Genomic DNA, 23458 nt, shown 5'->3' on the forward strand with positions numbered 1-23458 from the left:
CGGCGTATGAGATGACGTCGGTGTGATGGCTCTGTCCGCCGTGGTCGTCACAACTATACGTTTGCTCGATTTACTCTTGATTAACCCAATCGCTGGTTCCTAAGTCTTGCTAAGATTATAGCCACAGTCACGGTTTATGAGTTCGTCATTGGTGCGAATTTCGATGGCCTCTCTAACAACGCTGTCCCAGTATCTCGACGTCTGTACCAGAATCCTGGTGCGTTCATACTCCATAGCGTGATTTTCCGACAAACAATGTTCAGCGACGGCCGACTTGGTCGTATACATCAGTCGAGTGTGCCTCTGGTGTTCACGGCATCGATCCTCGACGGTAAACTTGATTTCATTACACATCTAAACTCCATAAACCCCAATATAAAATTCACTGTAAGGACTGAAACGGAGGGTAAATTACCTTTCCTTAACGTCTTGGTCAAGAGAAGGGCTGACGGAACCATAGGTCATGGGATGTATGGGAAGACAACCGACACTAATCTGTATTTGCACGCAGACAGATGCCACCACCCTTCACAGAGGAATGGGGTACTTAAAACTCTAGTACATAGGGCGCGCACTATCTCTGACGCAGAGAGTCTACCCCAGGAATTGGATCTGAGAACTGTTTTTCGAAAAAATGGGTAGTCAGAGTGGCAGATTCAACGTGCTCTCCGCCCAACCACTACAGCACAACCTGTGGAGATGGATGAAATCACGAGGGAGGAGGTAGGCACTGCGTTTATTCCATATACAGGCACACTCTTGGGGGAAATCGCCCGCATTTTGAAGAAACAGTGGGTGGGAACTGTGTTTTGTCCTCAGAATAAAACTCGTGCACTGGTGGGGAGCGCCAAAGATGACCTCGGTTTGAGGAAGGCCGGCGTGTACCAGATTCCGTGACAATGTGGCAAGTCGTACTATACGTACCGTCGAGGATCGATACCGTGAACACCAGAGGCACACTTGACTGATGTATACGACCAAGTCGGCCGTCGCTGAACATTGTTTGTCGAAAAATCACGATATGGAGTATGAACGCACCAGGATTCTGGTACAGACGTCGAGATACTAGGACAACGTTGTTAGAGAGGCCATCGAAATTCGCACCAATGACGAACTCATAAACCGTGACTGTGGCTATAATCTTAGCAAGGCTTGGGAACCAGCGATTGGGTTAATCAAGAGTAAATCGAGCAAACGCATAGTTGTGACGACCACGGCGGACAGAGCCATCACTCCGACGTCATCTCAGACGCCGTCGCAATCTGTTCCACCGCGCGAGTGCGGTGCGGCGCGCGGACGGTGGAGGGAGCGCGCTGCGGGCGGAGGGTATTTAAATCGGTCGCCGCCGCGACCGATCCCGGTTCCCTCTGAGCAGCCATAGCGTACGGATTCCGCGCCGGCACGTTCACAGGAGCTCAGGCCATCAGTTCACCTGATGATGGCGACATGTGTGACCGTCGAAATACTGTGCCCGTTGGACACTGTAGACCGGCAGTACACCCGTGAATATTTTGATTATCAAATACGCCGGGAGAAACTCAAGAATCACAAGTACAGAAATGTTCAGGGAAATTCAACAGTACAGAAATACAAGTCACTGAAGAATGAAATAAACAGGAAATGCAGGGAAGCTAACGCCAAATGGCTGTATGAAGAAATAAGGAAATCGAAAAAGAAATGATGCCGGGAAGATTGACTCAGCATATGGGAAAGTCAAAACAAGCTTTGGTGAAATCAATAGCAAGAGTAATAAATTAAGAGTGCAATGGGAATTCCACTTTTAAACACAGAAGAGAGAGGTGATAGGTGGAAAGAGTACATTGAAGACTTTTATGAGGGAAAAGATTTGCATTATGTGATAGAAGAAGAAACAGGATTGAGTTAGAAGACCTGTGGGATCCAGTTTTAGAATCAGATTTTAAAATAAATTTGGAAATCTTAAGCTCAAATAAGACAAAAGGGATAGATAACATTCCGTCAAAATTTCTAAAATATTTGGTGGAAGTGGTAACGAAACGACTATTCACCTTGGTGTGTGCAACTTATGTGTCTGGCGACATACCATCGGACTTTCCAAAAAGTTTTATCCACCCGATTCCATAGACTGCAAGAACTGAAAAGTGCGAGAAGTATAGCACAATCAGCTTAACAGTTCGTGCATGCGAGTTGCTGATGAGAAAAATATACAGAAGAATGGAAAAGAAAATTGGGGCTGTGTTACATGACGACCAGCTTGGCTGTAGGAAAGGTAAAGGCACCAGAGAAGCAGTTTTTACGTTGCGGGTAATAACGGAATCAAGGCTAAAGCAAAATCCAGATATGCTCACAAGATTTGTCGACTCAGAAATAGCGTTCGACAATGGAAAATTGTGCAAAATGTACGCAGTTCTGAGAAAAATAGGGTAAGCTGTAGGGAGAGATGTGTATTGTACAGCATGTACAAGAGCCAGGAAGGAATAATAAGAGTGAGAGATCTAGAAAGAAGAGCTCGGATTAAAAAAGGTGTAAGACAGGAAAGTGGTCTTTGCCCCCTACTGTTCAAATTATAATTCGAAGAAGCGATGATGGAAATAAAAGAAAGGTTTACAAATGTATTTAAAATTAAAGGTAAAAGGATATCAATGATACGATCCGCAGTTGACATTACTGTCCTCAGTGAAAGTGAAAAAGGGTAAATGATCTGCTGAATGGAATGAACCTCTAATGAGCACAGAATATGGATTGAGACTTTATCGAAGAAATACGGAAGTAATGAGAAGTAGCAGAAACGAGAACAGCGAGATATTTAACATGAGGATTGATGGTGGAAAAGTAAGGAATTCTACTACCTGGGTAGCAAAGTAACCAATGACGGACGGAGCAAGGAGAACATCAAATGCACACTATTACTGAAAAATAGGGCATTCCTGGCCAGGATAAGGTGGGCCTTACTTTGAGGAAAAATTTCCTAAGTATGTACATTTGAAGCTCAGCATTGTATGTTAATGAAACATGGACTGTGTGAAAACAGGAACGGAAGAGAATCGAAGCAATTAAGATGTGGTGCTACAGAACAATGTTGAAAATTGGGTGGACAGATGAAGTAAGGAATTAGGACGTACAGCGAAGAATCGGGGAGGAAATAAATATGTGGAAAGCACTCACAGAAAGAGGGAAACATAAGCAATAACTTCTTGTTACTTGAGGGGGCTGTAGAGGGTAAAAACTGTAGAGAAAGACAGAGATTGGAATTCATCCGGCAAATAATTGAGGATGTAGGTTGCAAGTGTTACTCTAAGATGAAGAGGTTGGCACAGGAGAGGAATCCGTGGCGGCCCGCATCAGACCAGTCAGAAGACTGATGATTAAAAAAAAAAACTTGGTATTGGTTCTCTCTTAAACACATTTGTCAAAATATTAATCTTCAACTATTTGTTGTTCAACATACTGGAGAGTCAAGTAAGTATATTTTGTTTTGTGAACAAAAAATACAAGGAACTCGCAGCTCCATAGTCGCGCTACGTGACGACTGTAACAAGTTTTCCAAGAAACCGTGTCTCATGTAAGAGATCTTATGACGAGGAAAAATATCAACCATAAACGCATGTATTGCGAAGTGTTTGATAACATTCATACCCATTTTGATGTAAGATTTCAAGATTATACAAAGGTTAAGTTTTTAAATTTATTGTCACATGAAAACTACGAACAGTACTCTAATTTCCCGAAAGCTGATTCCAAAGTCCCTTAGATGCGTATGTGAAGTTCTCCGACTTCATCAATTCAGGGTTCAAGAATATAATCATGAGTGAACTTACAAAACTACTCAACACTGGATCAATGCTAAACGAAAGTTTTCAGCAGTTTACTGTGATGTCTACACAATTCCTATGAATAGATCTTCTGTAAAACAGTCGTTTTCACCTGTGACGAGATTGAAAAGCTGATCTCTTAATTCAAAGAGAGAGAGACAGTCTTACCTTTCAACTGAAAAAGAGAGACTATCTTATCTTTCAATTGAAGCTCGCCTCCTTGCAGAACTAAGAAAGTCGGAACACTTCTTTGAAGCTATGGTTAATAAATTTGCTTCGCAGGAGAGAAGAATGGAATTTCAATCCCGTTCATATTGCACAGGGAGTCTAAGAAAGCGTCAGGCTAGAGAATAAAGCCCGATACTAGTTATTTTCTATAAAAGTTTGGTTATAGTAATATAAACAATAATATTAGATTCAGTTATTTCAATAACTATACTTTCAATTTAAACTGTTACCCGTTGTGACTTCAGTCTTTAATATTTAGTCTTTAATTATTTTGAAATATTACTAGTTGTGACTGCTATCTAGATGAGTTTGTCCTTTGATTTACTATAGTATACTTCAAATAATAATATTAACATAATTAATATATAATATATAACTAAAGTATAATTACTAGTATAATTATAAATTCAGTGCTTCACTTATGTGAATTCACTGCACTCCACTAGTTTCGACTCAGCTCTTCCAGTGCTCTGTCAAATTCTTGTCACATTATCATATCATCCATATCTTCATCTACGTCCTCTTCCATTTGGAGTATCGTTTTCGGAAACAGCGAAATTTTGCGTCTCTGGCAGGTCAATTCACATGACTGCTTCAGCGATCTCCGTTGGCCTTGCCACATTTATGCCTCATATTGTCCCATATTTTGTTAGATTTCATCATGTTGTAAGCCAACAAGCAGTTGAGATCGTAACATTCGCCGTCCCACAAAACTACACGTAGCCACTAAGCGAGGCCACAAGGGTGAGAGTAGGAAGCGTGTCGTACTGGAGCGTAAAGAGAATGTGGCGGTACACACTCCAAGGCTTGAGGGCACGCGCATAACGTCATTTATTTACTATTTAAATGTATATACACGCCTCCAGCTATACTGTCGATTTATCCACAATGACAGCTACCTAACTATAGCTTCACTAACACCAAAATCCAGCTCACATTTTAGTTAGTGCTTCAAGTATCTTTGTCAATCATTTGCCGACCAAACCGAGTACTCAAGACGCGCCGTGTGCAGGTAGGTGCAAAACACTGAAGCTAGCTCGCACCCAGTCCTGGACAAACGTTTGGAGAGGCAACAACCTTATTAAACTAATTAGGTAGTGGGCTAATGACCTCGTGCATTATGACCTCACACATTATACTAGAGAAGTAAATAACATCTCCAGATTCGGGAGACAGTTAATGAAATGTCTCTAAAGCAACAATTCCATTATTCTTAGCTCGTGCATTCTCCTTAAATTTCGTTTCCCAGTTGTCGCAATATCAGAAAACGTCTATTTCGTTCTCCTATAAATTGTTTTTATATATGTCCCTACCATAATTGTTACTATTGTCATTATTATAATTTCCACGGTTATCAGTATTAGTGGCAGCAGCAGCAATAGTACAAGTATCACCATTTTTAACTTTATTTGTTCGCAGTCAGTATTAATTACTCACACTGCCATTATAGACACTCAAATCATTTTAATACTATTTGTCGTATTAAAGCTGTTACTTCTTAGGTAACTACGATGTAAGAAAAAAAGTACTTTATGTGTGAACCCCTGGTCCAATATAAGAGAGGGCCTGATGGCAGTAATCGTATCATTTTAAACAAATAACTATATAAAATAAAAGAAGCCGCTAAGCTTGTCGCAGGTGTAACACTTAGTTTATCAGTCCCTCGGTCAGTAAATAGTCCATCTGGAGTAGGTGATTTCAGCCAAAAATCTGATCGAATTACGATAGTGGGTAGGAGTGGTAAGACGGATATACTGTAAGCAATAACGATACCAGAGGGGAGAAATAACTTAAACAGCGGTAAAAGTATATAGGTCCTGTCGATGTGTAGGTCATAGGGCAGACGAGGACTCCCAGACAGCTAACATGTGATGGGAAGAAACCTCACCACTTCCGACCTCTCTCTATCCCGACTCGAGGCTAACACAGAAACGGAATAAATAATGGGAAACGAAATACACTACTGGCCTTTAAAATTGCTACACCAATAAGAAATGCAGATGACAAACGGATATTCATTGGACAAATGTATTATACTAGAACTGACATGTGATTACATATTCACACAATTTGGGTGCATAGATCGTGAGAATCAGAACTGAGAACAACCACCTCTGGCCGTAATAACGATCTTGATACGCCTAGGCATTGAGTCAAACAGAGCTTGGATGGCGTGTACAAGTACAGCTGCCCATGCAGCTTCAACACGATACCACAATTCATCAACAGTAGTGACTGGCGTATTGTGACGAGCCAGTTGCTCGGCCACCATTGACCAGACGTTTTCAATTGGTGAGATATCTAAAGAATGTGGTGGTCAGGGCAGCAGTCGAATATTTTCTGTATCCAGAAAGGCCCGTACAGGACCTGCAACATGCGGTCGTGCATTATCCTGCTGAAATGTAGGGTGTCGCAGGGATCAAAGTGCAGTCAATGCGAACAAGAGATGACCGAGGCGTGTAACCAATGGCACCCCATACCATCACGCCGGGTGATACGCCAGTATGGCGATGATGAATACACGCTTCCAATGTGCGTTCACCGCGATGTCGCCAAACACGGATGCGACCATCATGATGCTGTAAACAGAACCTGGATTCATCCGAAAAAATTACGTTTTGTCATTCGTGCATCCAGGTTCGTCGTTGAGTACACCATCGCCGGCGCTCCTGACTGTGATGCAGCGTCAAGGGTAACCTCAGTCATGGTTTCCGAGCTGATATTCCATGCTGCTGCAGACGTCATCAAACTGTTCGTACAGATAGTTGTTGTCTTGCAAACGTGTCAACTGTTGACTCTGGGATCGACACGTGGCTGCTCGATACATTACACCCATGCGGATAAGATTACTGTCATCTCGACTGCTAGTGATACGAGGCCGTTGGGATCTAGACGGCGTTCCGTATTACCCTCCTGAACCCACCGATTCCATATTCCGTCTAATCCCGCAAAGATACCCTGTCTGCAGTTAGCGAGCGGCGCGCTCAGAGGTAACACACCAAGTTGCTACAACCGATTACGAGGCGGATCAACTTTGCAGCGATAAAAACACACATTGAACTCACTTAGAAGGTTGATCTTGATTTGTTTTATTCTCTAAACTCCAAATAGTTTTATAATAAAAAAACAAATAACGTTAATTTTGTCTTTTTCATCGTTCTGGCTCCCCTTAATAAAGACGGTGAGAATTCGTATAACTCAGTTTTCTCAGAACATCTCAAAATTGCGATTCCTTCTCCATCCTTGATTAACACGGAAATATTGCATACAGATGGTAAGAGCTAAAAAATGAACCTTTTAGAATAATTTGGAATATGTAAACATTCCTACCTTAAATAAAAATTATGGTGATCGGCTTTCACTGAAAAGTTGACGCTATTTCACTTGTATAGCATCTCTTACAAAATTTGAAAAAATATTTGAAATTAATTATAAAAGAGTTTAGGTTGCAAAGGTACGTTTAATATGGCGTAACCGGCTTCGATCATCACAAGATCATATTCAGACCTTCAAACCCATATTGACAGACTGCGGCTGTATGCAAAGCAGGAATCGCTGAGTGACGATTGTCGCTTGACTGGCTTTATTCAGCGGTTCCTGCTACGCACAAGGTCAATGTCCTTTAACATGGTTTTGAAGGTCTGAAGATGATCACATGATGATTGAGACTGATTACTTTTCACTGTAATAAACGTCCGTCTCCGATCTAATTTCATCCATTCCTTTTAGATATTAGAACTACGTGCCCTGTTTTTCAAATGTATTATATATTACTTCCTTATACAAGGTGGTCAGGAACAGCTTCAGAAGCTCGTAAGGGTGTTGCAGGATGTGTTCTGCTGGGAAGGAACTGCTAAGAAGAAATTCTGTACGTTGTGCCGTTTTCGAGTTAATTAGCATTGAATTTAGCCAATCAGGCCGTTACGCGCTCGAAATCAAGCGACCGCCATAGACGGTGTCGCCAAACGTGTACTAAAGTTCGACATGGGATGGTGTGCTACCAGCTACGCTCTGAGAACAAGCGGTACTAATTGTATCTCGCGGACCACTTGAATTTGCGCTCGCAACGGCCTGATTGGCTGACTTTAGTACTAATTAACTCAGAAATGGTGCAACGTATCGAACTCCCTTCTTAAAACTTATTCCTCAGCATCACTTACCCAGCAACACCCCAACGATCCTTTCAGGTTGTCTCTGACTGCCCTGTATACCTTAACTATACTTTTTATATACTTTTATACACGTATCTTGCTGGTGACACAACAGCTGAATTTATGTATGTATGTGATTCATTTACTGTAAATTATCTGTCTTTCAATCTGTGCTAACAACAATCACATACAATATGCATAGTTTTGAGCATATCATGGCATTACGCTTCTGTGAAGAAGGTATTGACATCTGCTAATCCAGTATTAAGCAAATTTGTGTAACACACTTCTTATACTTTACACAAATGTTCAGCCAATATCTAATGCTTTATAATATACCTAATTTTGTAGGTTTTTTAAGATGAGAAACAAATTTGTTGAAATTTATTCTGAAATATACACTACAGTTGCTGAAAAAATAAAAGTTATGAATAAAATAATAAAACGTAAAGATTATTGCGGATTCTGTACAACTCTTCATGTTAGATGTCTTCCCAGACGGCTATGGCACCTTTCAGCAGGATAACACTTCATGTCACAAGAGCATGATGGTGAACTCAAGTTGACATCTTGGCCAACAAGTTCGCCTGATCTGAATCCGATGGAACAGATTTGGAATGATATCCGACACCAGCTCCGCGCTCACAAACTATCGGCAAGTAAATTACAGGAATTGTGTGACCTGTGCATACATATCCAGTGACGCACACCGCCGGGAAACTACCACGGAGTTGTTGAATCCTTTTAACGAAGAATTGCTTCTGTATTGTGTTCCCATGGTGGAATAATTGGCAATTAAGGAGGTAGTAACAATGTTTTGGCTCATCAGCATACGTCTGCGGTCATACAACTGTCTTTAAAGATGTAGTTAGGTTCAGTTAGTCATATGCCAAGAATAGCTAGATTTTCCCTCGTTTTCCCACATCAGTTAAGATAAAATCTGGGGTCTGTCCTTTATACAGGACTCAACAGATTTTCCGCGAGGTTTCCGCTCTGTCTCTAATTATCTCGTTGTCGTAGGTGCAATACATCCTAATCTTCCTCTTTCTTCTGCACTATATACTGCGAAACTGTGAAGGCTGGTTTGCAAAACTCGCATATATTCGGCTTACATCCTCCTCTTTTGCTCATCTGCTGCAACTGCTCATCTGCTGTCGACTTTGTACTTCAATCAGTCTATGTACTACTCCTCTAAGTGCCTTGACGCACATTAGTGCGGTATATTGAGCAAATATGGCTTTCGTTCCGAAGTCTGAGAAAGTGCTGCAGACTAGTTTCTCTAAAAATTTTAAAGGTATAAGAATAAATCGTAATAAATGTAAAAGTTACATTGCTTATGTTCTACAACCTAAATTTATTCATAGACTCAGTTGAATAAATTAATTCTCTAGAGCAGTATAGTGTGTCTTTTATTTACTACTGTATTATGACCTTCTACTAAGAAGCGATGAAAGAATCAGTAAACATAAAGCACTCCTTCGGCACAGTAGCCAACTAACGTAGCAAGGATGCATGACTACTTTGCTGTTGTTGTGACGTCAGTTTTCACTAGACACCAAATCGGACTACATAATATAGAGCATCCTACTACAGTGCCGCTAGTCCTAACGAAATAGTGAAACTAAGAATTCGGGAGGGAAGATCTAGGACCTGGTCACCCAAATAGAAGGACTGGAGCCCCACATAACTGCTTCAGAGCGCGTAATCTTTAATGAGTAACTAGACTTTATTAGAGCCAAATGAGTTTTAAAAACAATCAACAGTAAAACTGACTGTGCAGACTTAAGAAAAATTACTTTTAAAAGCAGCCACTAACTATGTGTCATCAACAATTAAGTATACACAAAAAGTAAAGAACTTTTCAAAAAATTAACTACAGTAAGCTAAATTCACTGAGCAGCTTTTTTTTAACTAAATGACTTTTAAGATGCTGCATTAATTGTGAACCCAGTAGACGGAAGAGGTACAGAAATTTAGAAAAAAAAATAACAGTGACTGAACAGTTACCTACAGCACAAATCAAATTGTAGAAATTTTTTTAAAAACTTGCAGTACTAAATAAGCAGCAACAGTGAGCCAAAATTCACTGGTCAGATTTTAAGCAAATGACTTATAAACAGCTGCCATTAATTATGAACCTATTTTCATTTACAGCACACACAAGGTACATGACTTTAAAAAGATTTAATAGTCACTAGATGGGCACCTACAGTTAGCCAAAGTTCACTGATCAGATATTAAGCAAATGATTTTTAAAAAGCTGTTATTTATTATGAACCCACTGTCAATCAGTAGAACAGAATTATAGAAACTAATAACAGTCATTGAAATAAGCAGCAACAGTTAGTCAAAAACCATTGTACAGATTTTAAGCAAATGTATTATAAACAGCTGCTGTTGATTGTGAACCCACTGTCACTAGTAGACAGTAAAGTACAGAAATTTAAAAATAGTTAACAGTCGTCGAATAAGCAAACACTCGTAGCGAAAATTCACTGATCAAATGACATACACAGCTGCCATTAATTACGAACCCACTGTCATTAATGACATACACAGGGTACAGAACTCTAAAACTATTAACAGTCACTGAATAGGCAGCTATCGTTAACCAAAATTCAGGGCTCAGACTTTAAGCAGATGATTATCAAACAGGTACTACTGTATTAATTATGAAACCCTGCCGTTCAGAAGAAAGCAAAATACAGAATTTAAAAATGATTAAGTCACTGATTGAGCATCTACGGTTAGCCAAAACATTCACAAATCAATTTTTAACCAGGCGACTTTCAGACAGGGAGAGCGAGAGATAAGGACATGCACTTTAGGTACTTAACTTGGACAGGATGGCCACTGTCCTTCCACTCTTTAAGCCTGCAAGAGATCAGACTGCCTTCAGTAGTATCGAACCAGCTAAATAACCTCCAAGTCGCTGGTGTGTTTTCCGAAACATCATGCCCACTCACAGAAACCGCTATTCAGAGCAGGTGATAACCAAAAATGTTCAAATGTGTGTTCAACTGCTAAAGGTCACCAGTCCCTAAGCTTACACACTACCTAACCTAAATTATCCTAAGGACAAAACACACGCACCCATGCCCGAGGGAGGACTCGGACCTCCACCGGGACCAGCCACAGTCCATGACCGGTTGGGCTAATCCCGCGCAGCTGGCGACAGCCGACACGTAAAACCATGCTTGGGGCCGTCACAAGAGCCAATTCATTCTCTCGTATACCATCCAGAACTCCAAGCCTCTAGCGCCTCCAGCTGACTCGCTCCGCACACCACACATTCACTCGCGAAAACCTTCATCCTTAACGGCTTTTTTTTCACCTATGGCGCTACCGGCGAACCTCCAAAGTTATCGAGTCAGAGAAAGGTAACGAGGGGCGAAATGGATAGATTGCCGAGCACGGATGGCTCAAATAGGGTATCATGTCAGTAAAGTAGCAGTGTTCCACGCGTAAATTTTGTACATGTTGTGTGTTATAAGGGAAAACTACATCTCTACATCTACATCCATACTCCGCAAGCCACCTGACGGTGTGTGGCGGAGGGTACCCTGAGTACCTCTATCGGTTCTCCCTTCTTTTCCAGTCTCGTATTGTTCGTGGAAAGAAGGATTGTCGGTATGCTTCTGTGTGGGCTCTAATCTCTCTGATTTTATCCTCATGGTCTCTTCGCGAGATATACGTAGGAGGGAGCAATATACTGCGTGACTCTTTGGTGAAGAAACTTTAACAAAAGCCCGTACCGAGCTACTGAGCGTCTCTCCTGCAGAGTCTTCCACTGGAGTTTATCTATCATCTTCGTAACGCTTTCGCGATTACTAAACGATCATGTAACGAAGCGCGCTGCTCCCCGTTGGATCTTCTCTATCTCTTCCATCAACCCTATCTAGTACAGATCCCACACTGCTGAGCAGTATTCAAGCAGTGGGCGCACAAGCGTACTGTAACAATGTAATCGGATGTACTTTTGTCTACAGGCCCCCTTTGTGGCCGAACGGTTCTAGGCGCTTCACTACTGCATCGAGCATGTGTGTGATGTCCTTAGGTTAGTTAGGTTTAAGTAGTTCTAAGTTATAGGGGACTGATGACCTCAGATCTTAAGTCCCACAGAGCTCAGAGTCATTTGAAACTTTTTTTTTTTTTTGTATGCAATATTACTTCACGTCAGTACCTGTCTTTCGCGCTGCAACCCTCAAGAGGAAACATTAATGGTAATTTTCTTATGGCAGAAAACGTTAACGTGGGTAATTATTTCCAGGTCGGCGAGGCCGCAGATCAAATCGTTACTGCTATTGTGGACAAAATGAGGTGGCGCTGACATTGTATTATGTCATTCCACCAGTTGTACTGCATTTCACTTTAGCTTGTTGCCATACACTGCAGTGCTACACATAGTCAGATGCCAAAGTTTGATTAATGTCTAACTGTTGCTAACATTACAATATTGAAAGATTCGGAAGATGACATAGAAATATAATTCAAAAAATCGTGTCCTTTCGAATGTTACATATGTAAATCACAGAAGCGCCTACAGAGATCTATAAATTAAGGCAAGTAATCTTTCTTGGTCTATACCAACAGTTCATGGTTTACTTATATCAATTAGGCCTCTATCCAACTAACATATCCAAGAGGGGTCTTCTCTACTTGTTTCAAATATTTACAAGGCAAAAGAAATCCAAGCTTTGTAAGACATCGTGGTCTCCTGACCATCATTGCTTACATATTCCGCCCTCACAATCATATTCCGCACATCAAAACGCTTCATTCGAACCCAAACTCGAGAAGATAAAGTCAATGTTGTATGAATTCATGTAAACAATATGCAAATAACAAGTAAGCGCACCGTGGTTGAAATAATCGAGGCTGGCGTACACATATACATTCCAGACACGACAGTCACAGGAGCTGTTAGTTCGAGAGAGGCAACCGCACGCCAGGAGGCTGGTCCCAACCAATCTGCATCGGCCAATGACCGCCCGTAGAGCAGACAGCGTTTGCCCGAGTAAAAGGACGACCCCGTGTTCGGCTTAAAAACAAATTCCACTACATTTTGTGGTAGCGGACAGCCTACGCATCCTTTTCACATAGCACGCAGTTTAAGAGATTTTCACAGGGAGACAGCAAACGCCAAACGCCGATACTACAGATTTCCGGATTGGTCGCCTTAAACTAAACGTCATTCTCCCGTTTTAGAAGAGCAATGCTGATTGGCAGACGATATTTCTGGCGCCTTGAGCTCAAGGAGTAATGGAAGAGACTGAAAGATATACCCCTTCACGTCTGGCATAGAGAGGAGCCGTTCCGCTGTCGCTCTTGGAGCGAGAACATGTAACGAGAGCGTGGGCGCCCGTACGTGTACTCAAAGAGCGAGGAACAAATCTGTCCTCGGTACTTCACTGGGAGAGCACCTCTGTCGAGAACGAATCGAAGTGCTACTCTATATTGAGTCCTTGTGATTAAGCCTTGTTTACTGTGGTGGCCGACACACTTATTGTGCAGTGTCAACGCTCAGAGTTATTGATCAACGCCTGTGAATGAATTTTGAGTGGCATCGCGATAGACTGGTTATCTGACCGGTGTACCACACCAATAGTTAGACTAGATGTGAAGAGGAGTCCTTGACTTCATGAAGATGTAGGGAGAGTTTGATTGGCGAAGGTCAATCCAAATAGAACGAGAGTTATCTTATTTGTCAGCAGACATCATTCATCGCAGCTTACGGTATTGTGCGCTACGGCTCTTGCCAACGCATATTTCCTCCACAACAGTACACTTCACTGCATTTCACAAGCTACAGCCTCCAGCGTACCTAGCAACATTCTAACGGATAATTATTCAAGTTGAGTAGGCGCGGCTCTCAGCCATCCTGCCAAGTCAATAACAATCTTAAACTTTGTATAGAAATTTCATTAGCGAATCCTATCATTGAGAGGTAGCTTGACATTCCGAAAACAACCAGGAAATAACGTGTTCAGTTTATAACTAAAGGTGCCATTACGATTTCTCAGAATTTTTGCAAAATAAATAATAATTTTGATTAATTTCCTGTTTTTCTTACACTAACTAGCACTACTCCAGTACCCAAGTATCCCACTAGTTACGTAGAAATTTTGCGAATTTTTGTATCATTTCCTTACAGTGGACGACTCCAGAAGATATTTATTGCTGAAAGTTTTTCAGGCATTTCTCTTTAGAACGTTAGGAGCGTCTGACTAACTTCTGTAGTAGTGTGGGGGTGGAAATTACATCTTGCAGGAGCCACAGGGTACAGGGTACATCTCAGATCAATCTCACACTCACAGTGCCTGTCACAGGAAAAAGATAGATTTGATTAGGTAGTTTATCTTGAGTTAATTACAGAAAAGTACCGACTGTCAATAGGCCACATGGTCTAGTATTGTCACAAGAATGGGTATGGACAGGAAGTTGTAAGCATTTCCTCTGTGATAATTATTACATAACCAGAGAGAAAAGTTATAGTGTGGCCACGCCTAATATTTCGTAAACGACATAAGGGAATGACAACAGTTTCTCAACCAGCTGTTTGTTTCTCCCTATATACTGAGGCGACGTTGGATTATTACAAATGAATAAGGAGTACATTATGAAACTTACTGGCAGATTAAAACTGTGTGCCCGACCGAGACTCGAACTCGGGACCTTTGCCTTTCGCGGGCAAGTGCTCTACCAACTTTTTTTTTTTTTTTTTTTTTTCGACGCCACATTGGGCGACCTGCGCGCCGGATGGGGATGAAATGATGACGAAGACAACACAACACCCAGTCCCTGAGAGGAGAAAATCCCCGACCCAGCCGGGAATCGAACCCGGGCCCGTAGTACAGCAATCCGTCACACTGACCACTTTTTTTTTTTTTTTTTTTGGGTCAAGTGCTCTACCCTCTTTTTTTTGCCATAACAACCATAAACTGCTTCTAGCATTTTTTTTTAATATAGAAGACGATGACTTCATAACATAAATTTTTTCTGGGAAACGTAAATAAGTGGACTGTCCACCTTTTTTTTTACATAAGTGTGAAAAAAAAATTAAAAAAAATAAAAAAAAATCCTGCTTCCGTCAGGACAAAACAACAACGGTCTACGTTCCTCTTTCAGGCGCGTACCTCGCTAATCCCGTCATACCTCGCGTTGGTGTCGGGTACGTCTTCACGTGTGTTTGTGGATCCTCTCCACTGTCCTGGTCCTTTCTTGTTCTAATACTTATAGGTAATAATTACATTCTCCTACCCGGGACACCCCAACTGGGTGGGGGATCAAGCAAGGCACTCCCTAAAAAATTTGCGTAATATGTTCTATATCTCGGATGTCTCATAAGCTGTGAGTGATGTTCCTGTAATAAGGCCCAGAAGTCAAGCTCATTCTTACTGCCGTCTCGGAAAAGATAACGTACAGTCAAACCTCGAATCCAAGTCACGGCGTTTGTCTTTGTTCGGGGATAATATGTCCTATCTGGGAGAAGTAATGCGCGTGGTTCTACTGTTTGCGGCCCCACCCGAAGGAGGAAGGCGATCATTTTTTTGACCAAACACCATACGTCCGCCGAAGGACCCCATATCAGGCGATGCTCCTCTGTGTCTATAACATTGCACTGCGGACACAGTGGCTCGTCCGCCATATGAATTGTATGCAACCTGGAACGAGTCACGTATTTCCCATTTACCACCTGATACCACAGTGCGCGCGTTCCTGTATCAAGGTGTGGATGGTGCACTGTACGCCATACCACTGACCACGTAACTGTTGGTTGGCGGCGCTCTACGGCATTGTTCGGCCGTCGTCGAGTTAAGATGTGATATATATCACGTGCCGTTGCCGTCCTGGTAGTCGGTAGTTCCATATGTACATAACTGTGTTCCACAAAAAAGGTTCGCATATGGGTAAGCGATGGTGAGATGTGAGCCACCGCTACCGGAGCCGAACGAGAAGGTGGAGCGAGTACGTCTATCAAGGTGCCCGTCAGACTTGTCTGGTGTCGTGTCCACATCTTTATCATTGTGGTTACATAAATAGCCACTGCTCGGTCGCGTACGTGGACTAGTCCAAGACCTCCACGACTACGAGGAAGGGTGAGGGTTTCGTATCCTACCTTAAAAAGCAGACCCGTGCTCACAAAATATCCTAGTGCCGCCAGGATTCGGCGGGCCAGCACCACCGGCATAGGAAGAACTTGTGCCAGGTGGGGGATGCGAGAGGCTAGATAAGTGTTGGCAAAGGTGACCCGTTGTATCATATCCAGTGCCCTTAACCTGTGACTTCGGACACTCGCACGAATTGTTTGCAGAAGATGTCTGTAACTTAGTGCCGCCGTGCGTCGAACGTCTGTAGTGAAGATAATTCCTAGGCATTTCATCTTGTTGATCGGCTGTAATGGTGCTACACTTCCTGTCGGGAGTCCTCTCCCGATGTTCATCGCTCCCGACTTTGCCATGTTCAGGCGACTTCCCGTAGCCATACAATACAAATTAATCCAATGCAAGGAGGCTCTTGCCTCGTCTCCTGACCGTGCTAAAAACACTAGATCATCTGCGTATGTTCGGCATATAAACTTGTTGTGCCTTATCGTCATTCCTTGGAGTCGATTCCGGAGCCCGCAGAGCAGGGGCTCGACAGCGATGGCATACAATATCGTTGACAGCGGGCACCCTTGTCTGACCGATCGTGAGATGGTGATGGGCCCCACCAAGCGTCCGTTGATGAGCACTTTGGATGCGGCTCCGTGGAGTAGTCTCATAACGACGGTGACAAAACTTTCCGGAAACTTCATTTTTGTCATAACGTCCGTGAGATAAGCATGACTCAGCCTGTCAAATGCGCGATCGAAGTCTATCGATACCAATACACCCCGGAGACGACATGTTGAGGCCAGTGCGATAACATCGCGGTAGTCACTGAGTGCCGTTTGTATATTACTGTCTCCTCCTAGCTTGGTTTGGTCGAGTGAAATCACTTGACGTATTACGCGTTTAAAACGTGCTGCAAGTATCCTGGCGTAGATCTTGTAGTCGCAATTAAGAAGGGTCAGTGGCCGGTAGGCCTGTATCCCTGTGCCGCCAGATGGTTTGTGGATGGGGATGATCATTCCTTCCACGAAGGCGGGTGGAAGAGGCACGTTGGGAGACATCAATTCGCAGTACATGGCAGTCCATCGTGGAATCATGAGATCTTTAAATGTGCGATAGAACTCTAACGGAAACCCGTCGGGCCCCGGCGACTTGTGCGACGCTCCCTTATCAATCGCTCCCATTACGTCGTCAACTGTGATTTCACCTGTTAACTCCAGGTTGGCCCGCTCGTCGAGACACGCGGAGAGCGTTCGACGGACCTCCTGAAAGGCTGGCTGATCGTGTTCCGCTTCTTCATAGAGATGACCGTAGTGTTCCACGAAAGCGTTGGCAATGTCTTTTTGCGTTGTCATGCGGCGACCATCTGGCAGTACGACCGTCTGTATTAAGGTTCTGCGGCTACGTTGTTTTTCTCTGATAACGTGATACATCGACGGTGATTCTCCATGGACTCGTTCAAAGGCCCTTGCACGGATTGCGACTCCCTCCAGACGGCGGCGCGTTATGGAAATTATTTGGGCCTGTGCTCGTTTTATACCGGCTCGACGCTCTTGTGAAGGTGCTTGTACAGAAAGTTCGCGGAGCATCGTGAAATAAAATTCCGTCGTGTGTCGCCTCCACATCATCTGCTCTCTTCCGTATGCAATTAACGCTCGGCGCAATACAGGCTTAACGCATTCCAGTCACCACTGCAACGTCGTCGGATATGTCGGGAGGCGTCGTTCACACACGTGCCAAGCATCTTCGACTATGCGTCTGCACTCAGGTTCCCTGAGGTGTGCTGTATTCAGTTTCCAAACACTGCGACTCCTCCAAACTTGTTGGCGACTCAGGGAGACCGTGCAAATATATGCTATGTGATCTGAAAAGGCGACAGGCCACAATTCCGCATCGAGGATCGCAGGTTCGAGACGACGTGTTACGTAAATGCGATCGAGCCGACTTGCAGAGTGACTCGTGACGTAGGTGTATCCACGTCTGTCGCCATGTATCTTCTCCCATGTATCAATGAGATTCCTGTCCTGTATGAGTTGTCGCAGCTCCGGGCATGAAGTATAACGTGGGTGTTGATCCTTTGGTGCGAGCACGCAGTTGAAGTCGCCTCAAAATAAGACATTTTCATACCGACCTAAGAATAGTGTTGCAATCTCCTCTGCGTAAAATCGGGATCGGTCGCGCCGTCTGTCGGACCCCGACGGTGCGTAAATGTTAACGACCCGTACTCCCAGAACTGTGAGAGCCAGTCCCCGCGCTGACGGCAGGTACACCACGTCCTCGGCTACTATGCCACTACGTAGAAGTATCGCTGTTCCGCTGCCGCCGTCGGTAGTAGGTGTAATGTACGTATCGTACTCATAGAGGTCGGGGAAGCTCTCAACACATACTTCCTGCAGCAGAACGATGTCGACGTCTGACGCACGCAACATGTCTCGTAATAACTGCAATTTTACAGGCGTTCTGATCGTATTAATATTAATAGAGGCTGTTCGATATGCCTGCCGCTGTTCCTCAGTGCGTAAAGCGCACATGAACGCTTATGTTAATTTGTGTGCTGCTGCCCGGTGACCTGCTGTCTGTGCGTCAATCTGCATCTTCTGCGCGGTTAACATCCGGTGGACGCAGCACCCGCCATTGCGGGTGCGTCGTCAGTGTGTGGGTCAGCATCGGATTCGTCGGCCCAGTTACTGTGCTGGAGGTCCAGCTCCCGTCGCGTCTCTCCGGTCGGGTTGACCGAAGGCGGTGGCGTTGCTGCGGTGGGTGGAGGGTCTCCTTCCGTCGGCTTTCCGTCCGGTGTGTCTGTATTCAACTCCTGTCTAGCGTGATTGGCGTCGTACTGCTGTGTGGGGGGTAGAACCTCCCGTTGCGCCTCCGGATGCACTGTATCGACGTTACACCCAAGATCGTCTGACATGGACTGCAGTAAGCAGGTATCCGACGGCGCTAGCCGTCGTTTCTTGTGGCGCTTCGGCGACCGTTGTTTGCGCGTGTGCGCCTCCGTATCCGAGTGCGGAAGTGACTCCCGGTGCTCAGGGACGAAAGCAGCTGTCGGCACAACCGCAGGATCAATTTCCATATCTCCTACCGATCCTTTCCGCTCGGTTAAGGGCGTCGTCGGCGGCGGAGCGGCAGAAGTGTGCGTCGTTTCGTCACTGGAGGCGGTCTCTGCTGCAGTCGGTTGCCGTAAACTGTCAGGATTCTGTACCTGGTCGTTCTTCGGGATGGGATCTGTTCGGAATGCGTCCGCATACGTTAGTGGCAGTGGCGTCAACGTGGACGTAGGTACAGGTTCGCCATTTGGAACTTGTACTATCCTCCGCTGCATACATTCGGAACGCACGTGGCCCTCTTTCCCGCATCCTGAGCATGTTTTGGGTTGTCCATCGTAGATGACTATAGCTCTGCATCCGCCGATGAACAAGTACGAGGGTACATGTTGTGTCAGTTCTATTCTGATTTGACGCACCCCATTGAGAACGGGGTAAGTCGTGAAGTTGGACCATTTTTCCTGAACGTGGCTGAGCACTCTTCCATACGGGCGTAAGGCGTCAATGACCAAGTCAGACGGAACCTCGAAGGGAAGTTCGAAAATGCGTATGTTTCGTAAGCCCAGTCCTGCATGATCAATAGTTACTTCTCCAACATGTCCATCAGAGTGACGAAATTTGAGTCCATGTTTAGTATCTCGGATGATTCTGTCACATACTGCATCGTTAATCAGCTTGATGTAAACGACACTGCTCACTATGGAGAGGTGGATTCCGATAAGTTCGTTGTAGTCAAGTTTAACTTCGTCTCGTAGGAACCTTTCTATTTCGTAGGCTTTCGGTCTCGCATATACGTTCGAAAAACTAATCTTGAGAGTCGACTTTCGGTATGCATGTGCCATTCTGTATCGAGTCGTCTAAACGCGCGAGTACTCCGAAGAGGTAAACAACTGCGCGAGCGCGAACTACTCCGGCAGGGACGTAAACAGACGTCCGTGCCGTAGCACTGCCGAAGGCAGACTGTAGAAATTTCATTAGCGAATCCTATCATTGAGAGGTAGCTTGACATTCCGAAAACAACCAGGAAATAACGTGTTCAGTTTATAACTAAAGGTGCCATTATGATTTCTCAGAATTTTTGCAAAATAAATAATAATTTTGATTAATTTCCTGTTTTTCTTACACTAACTAGCACTACTCCAGTACCCAAGTATCCCACTAGTTACGTAGAAATTTTGCGAATTTTTGTATCATTTCCTTACAGTGGACGACTCCAGAAGATATTTATTGCTGAAAGTTTTTCAGGCATTTCTCTTTAGAACGTTAGGAGCGTCTGACTAACTTCTGTAGTAGTGTGGGGGTGGAAATTACATCTTGCAGGAGCCACAGGGTACAGGGTACATCTCCGATCAAATCTCACACTCACAGTGCCTGTCACAGGAAAAAGATAGATTTGATTAGGTAGTTTATCTTGAGTTAATTACAGAAAAGTACCGACTGTCAATAGGCCACATGGTCTAGTATTGTCACAAGAATGGGTATGGACAGGAAGTTGTAAGCATTTCCTCTGTGATAATTATTACATAACCAGAGAGAAAAGTTATAGTGTGGCCACGCCTAATATTTCGTAAACGACATAAGGGAATGACAACAGTTTCTCAACCAGCTGTTTGTTTCTCCCTATATACTGAGGCGACGTTGGATTATTACAAATGAATAAGGAGTACATTATGAAACTTACTGGCAGATTAAAACTGTGTGCCCGACCGAGACTCGAACTCGGGACCTTTGCCTTTCGCGGGCAAGCGCTCTACCAACTGAGCTACCGAAGCACGACTCACGCCCGGTACTCGCAGCTTTACTTCTGCCAGTACCTCGTCTCCTACCTTCCAAACTTTACAGAAGCTCTCCTGCGAGACATGCAGAACTAGCACTCCTGAAAGAAAGGATATTGCGGAGACATGGCTTAGCCACAGCCTGGGGGATGTTTCCAGAATGAGATTTTCACTCCGCAGCGGAGTGTGCGCTGATATGAAACTTCCTGGCAGATTAAAACTGTGTGCCCGACCGAGACTCAAACTCGGGACCTTTGCCTTTCGCGGGCAAGTGCTCTACCAACTGAGCTACCGAAGCACGACTCATGCCCGGTACTCACAGCTTTACTTCTGCCAGTACCTCGTCTCCTACCTTCCAAACTTTACAGAAGCTCTCCTGCGAGACATGCAGAACTAGCACTCCTGAAAGAAAGGATATTGCGGAGACATGGCTTAGCCACAGCCTGGGGGATGTTTCCAGAATGAGATTTTCACTCCGCAGCGGAGTGTGCGCTGATATGAAACTTCCTGGCAGATTAAAACTGTGTGCCCGACCGAGACTCGAACTCGGGACCTTTGCCTTTCGCGGGCAAGTGCTCTACCAACTGACCTACCGAAGCACGAATCACGCCCGGTACTCACAGCTTTACTTCTGCCAGTACCTCGTCTCCTACCTTCCAAACTTTACAGAAGCTCTCCTGCGAGACATGCAGAACTAGCACTCCTGAAAGAAAGTTTGGAAGGTAGGAGACGAGGTACTGGCAGAAGTAAAGCTGTGAGTACCGGGCGTGAGTCGTGCTTCGGTAGCTCAGTTGGTAGAGTACTAGCCCGCGAAAGGCAAAGGTCCCGAGTTCGAGTCTCGGTCGGGCACACAGTTTTAATCTGCCAGGAAGTTTCATATCAGCGCACACTCCGCTGCGGAGTGAAAATCTCATTCTGGAAACATCCCCCAGGCTGTGGCTAAGCCATGTCTCCGCAATATCCTTTCTTTCACGAGTGCTAGTTCTGCATGTCTCGCAGGAGAGCTTCTGTAAAGTTTGGAAGGTAGGAGACGAGGTACTGGCAGAAGTAAAGCTGTGAGTACCGGGCGTGAGTCGTGCTTCGGTAGCTCAGTTGGTAGAGCACTTGCCCGCGAAAGGCAAAGGTCCCGAGTTCGAGTCTCGGTTGGGCACACAGTTTTAATCTGCCAGGAAGTTTCATATCAGCGCACACTCCGCTGCGGAGTGAAAATCTCATTAAGGAGTACATTAAGTTTGCGGTAAAAAAGGGTAAAATCTGGAAGCAAGTACCTGCTGTTTACCATACGTTTTGCGTCGTTATCCGCTTTTTAGCGGCAAAAGAAGGCGAAACTGGGAATGTGCTGACAGCTTTGTACTTAGTATTCTTTGCATTTCGTACCTGTATTTGCTAAAAGTATTCACAAATGTCATATCACTACATTATTCATTTTTATGCGGTTAATGAATGATATTAATAATAGATTGTTCTGGAAAAAAGTTTCAGATTCACAGAGATTATAGAAGTTACAAGTAGTGATTATAGAGAAATCCACACGTTCTTTTACCCATTATCTCTTTCAGTAAATCTTGTCGTGACGTCTTGAATTACGTAATCGTTCACGAAATTTTGAGTGTGTTATTAACATGTAGGGTACTGTACAATAAGACAGCTGCCTGTAGAGAACAACGCCCAAACTGCTAAAAAGCCAATAGAACTTCACTCCCACAATCAATCTACCCTGTGAGATATAGAACAGCCTCCCCCTCGTCCATTATATTACGGTACCGTAGAACGATGAAACACGCTGTCGAGGAAGTTTGCTTCGACGCACAGGTTCGATTCTGCACACAAAGGAGCCGCAGACCGGGCTAACTGCAGCAACGCAACGCCCCGTCGACTGCATTAGCGGCTCGCCGGGTGGTCTGCCGGGAGGGAGGGAGTGGTTCCGCGGGCACAGTGGCGGAGGCCCACCGTCCTCTGCGCCTGACGTCCCGCAGGCAGATATCGATACGGGGGCGCCGCAGTCGATAGCCCGCGAGCTGGCGCTGACGTGAACGAGGTTCTTCCCCGCAAGTCTGTCGGAGCGCGAACGCTGACGTCACGCGGGCTGCGGGCTGTCAGCGCCAACGCAGGCTGCGCAGTTAACTGTAAGTGGCCGCGGCCGACGGCAGCACGGATGCATTATTAGCCGGCAGCCCGTGTCAGCGCCACTCCACTCCACGCCTGCCGCATCTCTGGCGCCTCACGCGCGAGGCCCCTACGGAACAGCTACAGTGTGTAGTACAAACAGTTAAAAGGTGCTGATTCTAGGCACGCTGTTTCGCCGTGATAGGTCCGCAAATCTATAGTACTGAGGAAAATTTCATATATTTTTATTTTGTCCGTCTTAGTTGC

The 23458-nt window shown here is 44.5% G+C and overlaps 1 protein-coding gene and 1 non-coding gene across 3 annotated transcripts in view; one reads left to right on the forward strand and one right to left on the reverse strand.

The window, feature by feature from the left end:
- LOC126267528 (UDP-glucosyltransferase 2-like) overlaps positions 1-23458 on the forward strand; it is a 650607-nt gene that overhangs the window by 278899 nt on the left and 348250 nt on the right. The gene's annotated exons all lie outside the window — the stretch shown is intronic.
- Positions 21009-21083, reverse strand: Trnas-cga (transfer RNA serine (anticodon CGA)). The gene has a single exon. It is a non-coding gene; the product is annotated as a tRNA-Ser (tRNA).

The sequence above is a fragment of the Schistocerca gregaria genome, chromosome 4 (assembly GCF_023897955.1).
Source record: "Schistocerca gregaria isolate iqSchGreg1 chromosome 4, iqSchGreg1.2, whole genome shotgun sequence".
NCBI classification, from domain to species: Eukaryota; Metazoa; Arthropoda; class Insecta; order Orthoptera; family Acrididae; genus Schistocerca; species Schistocerca gregaria.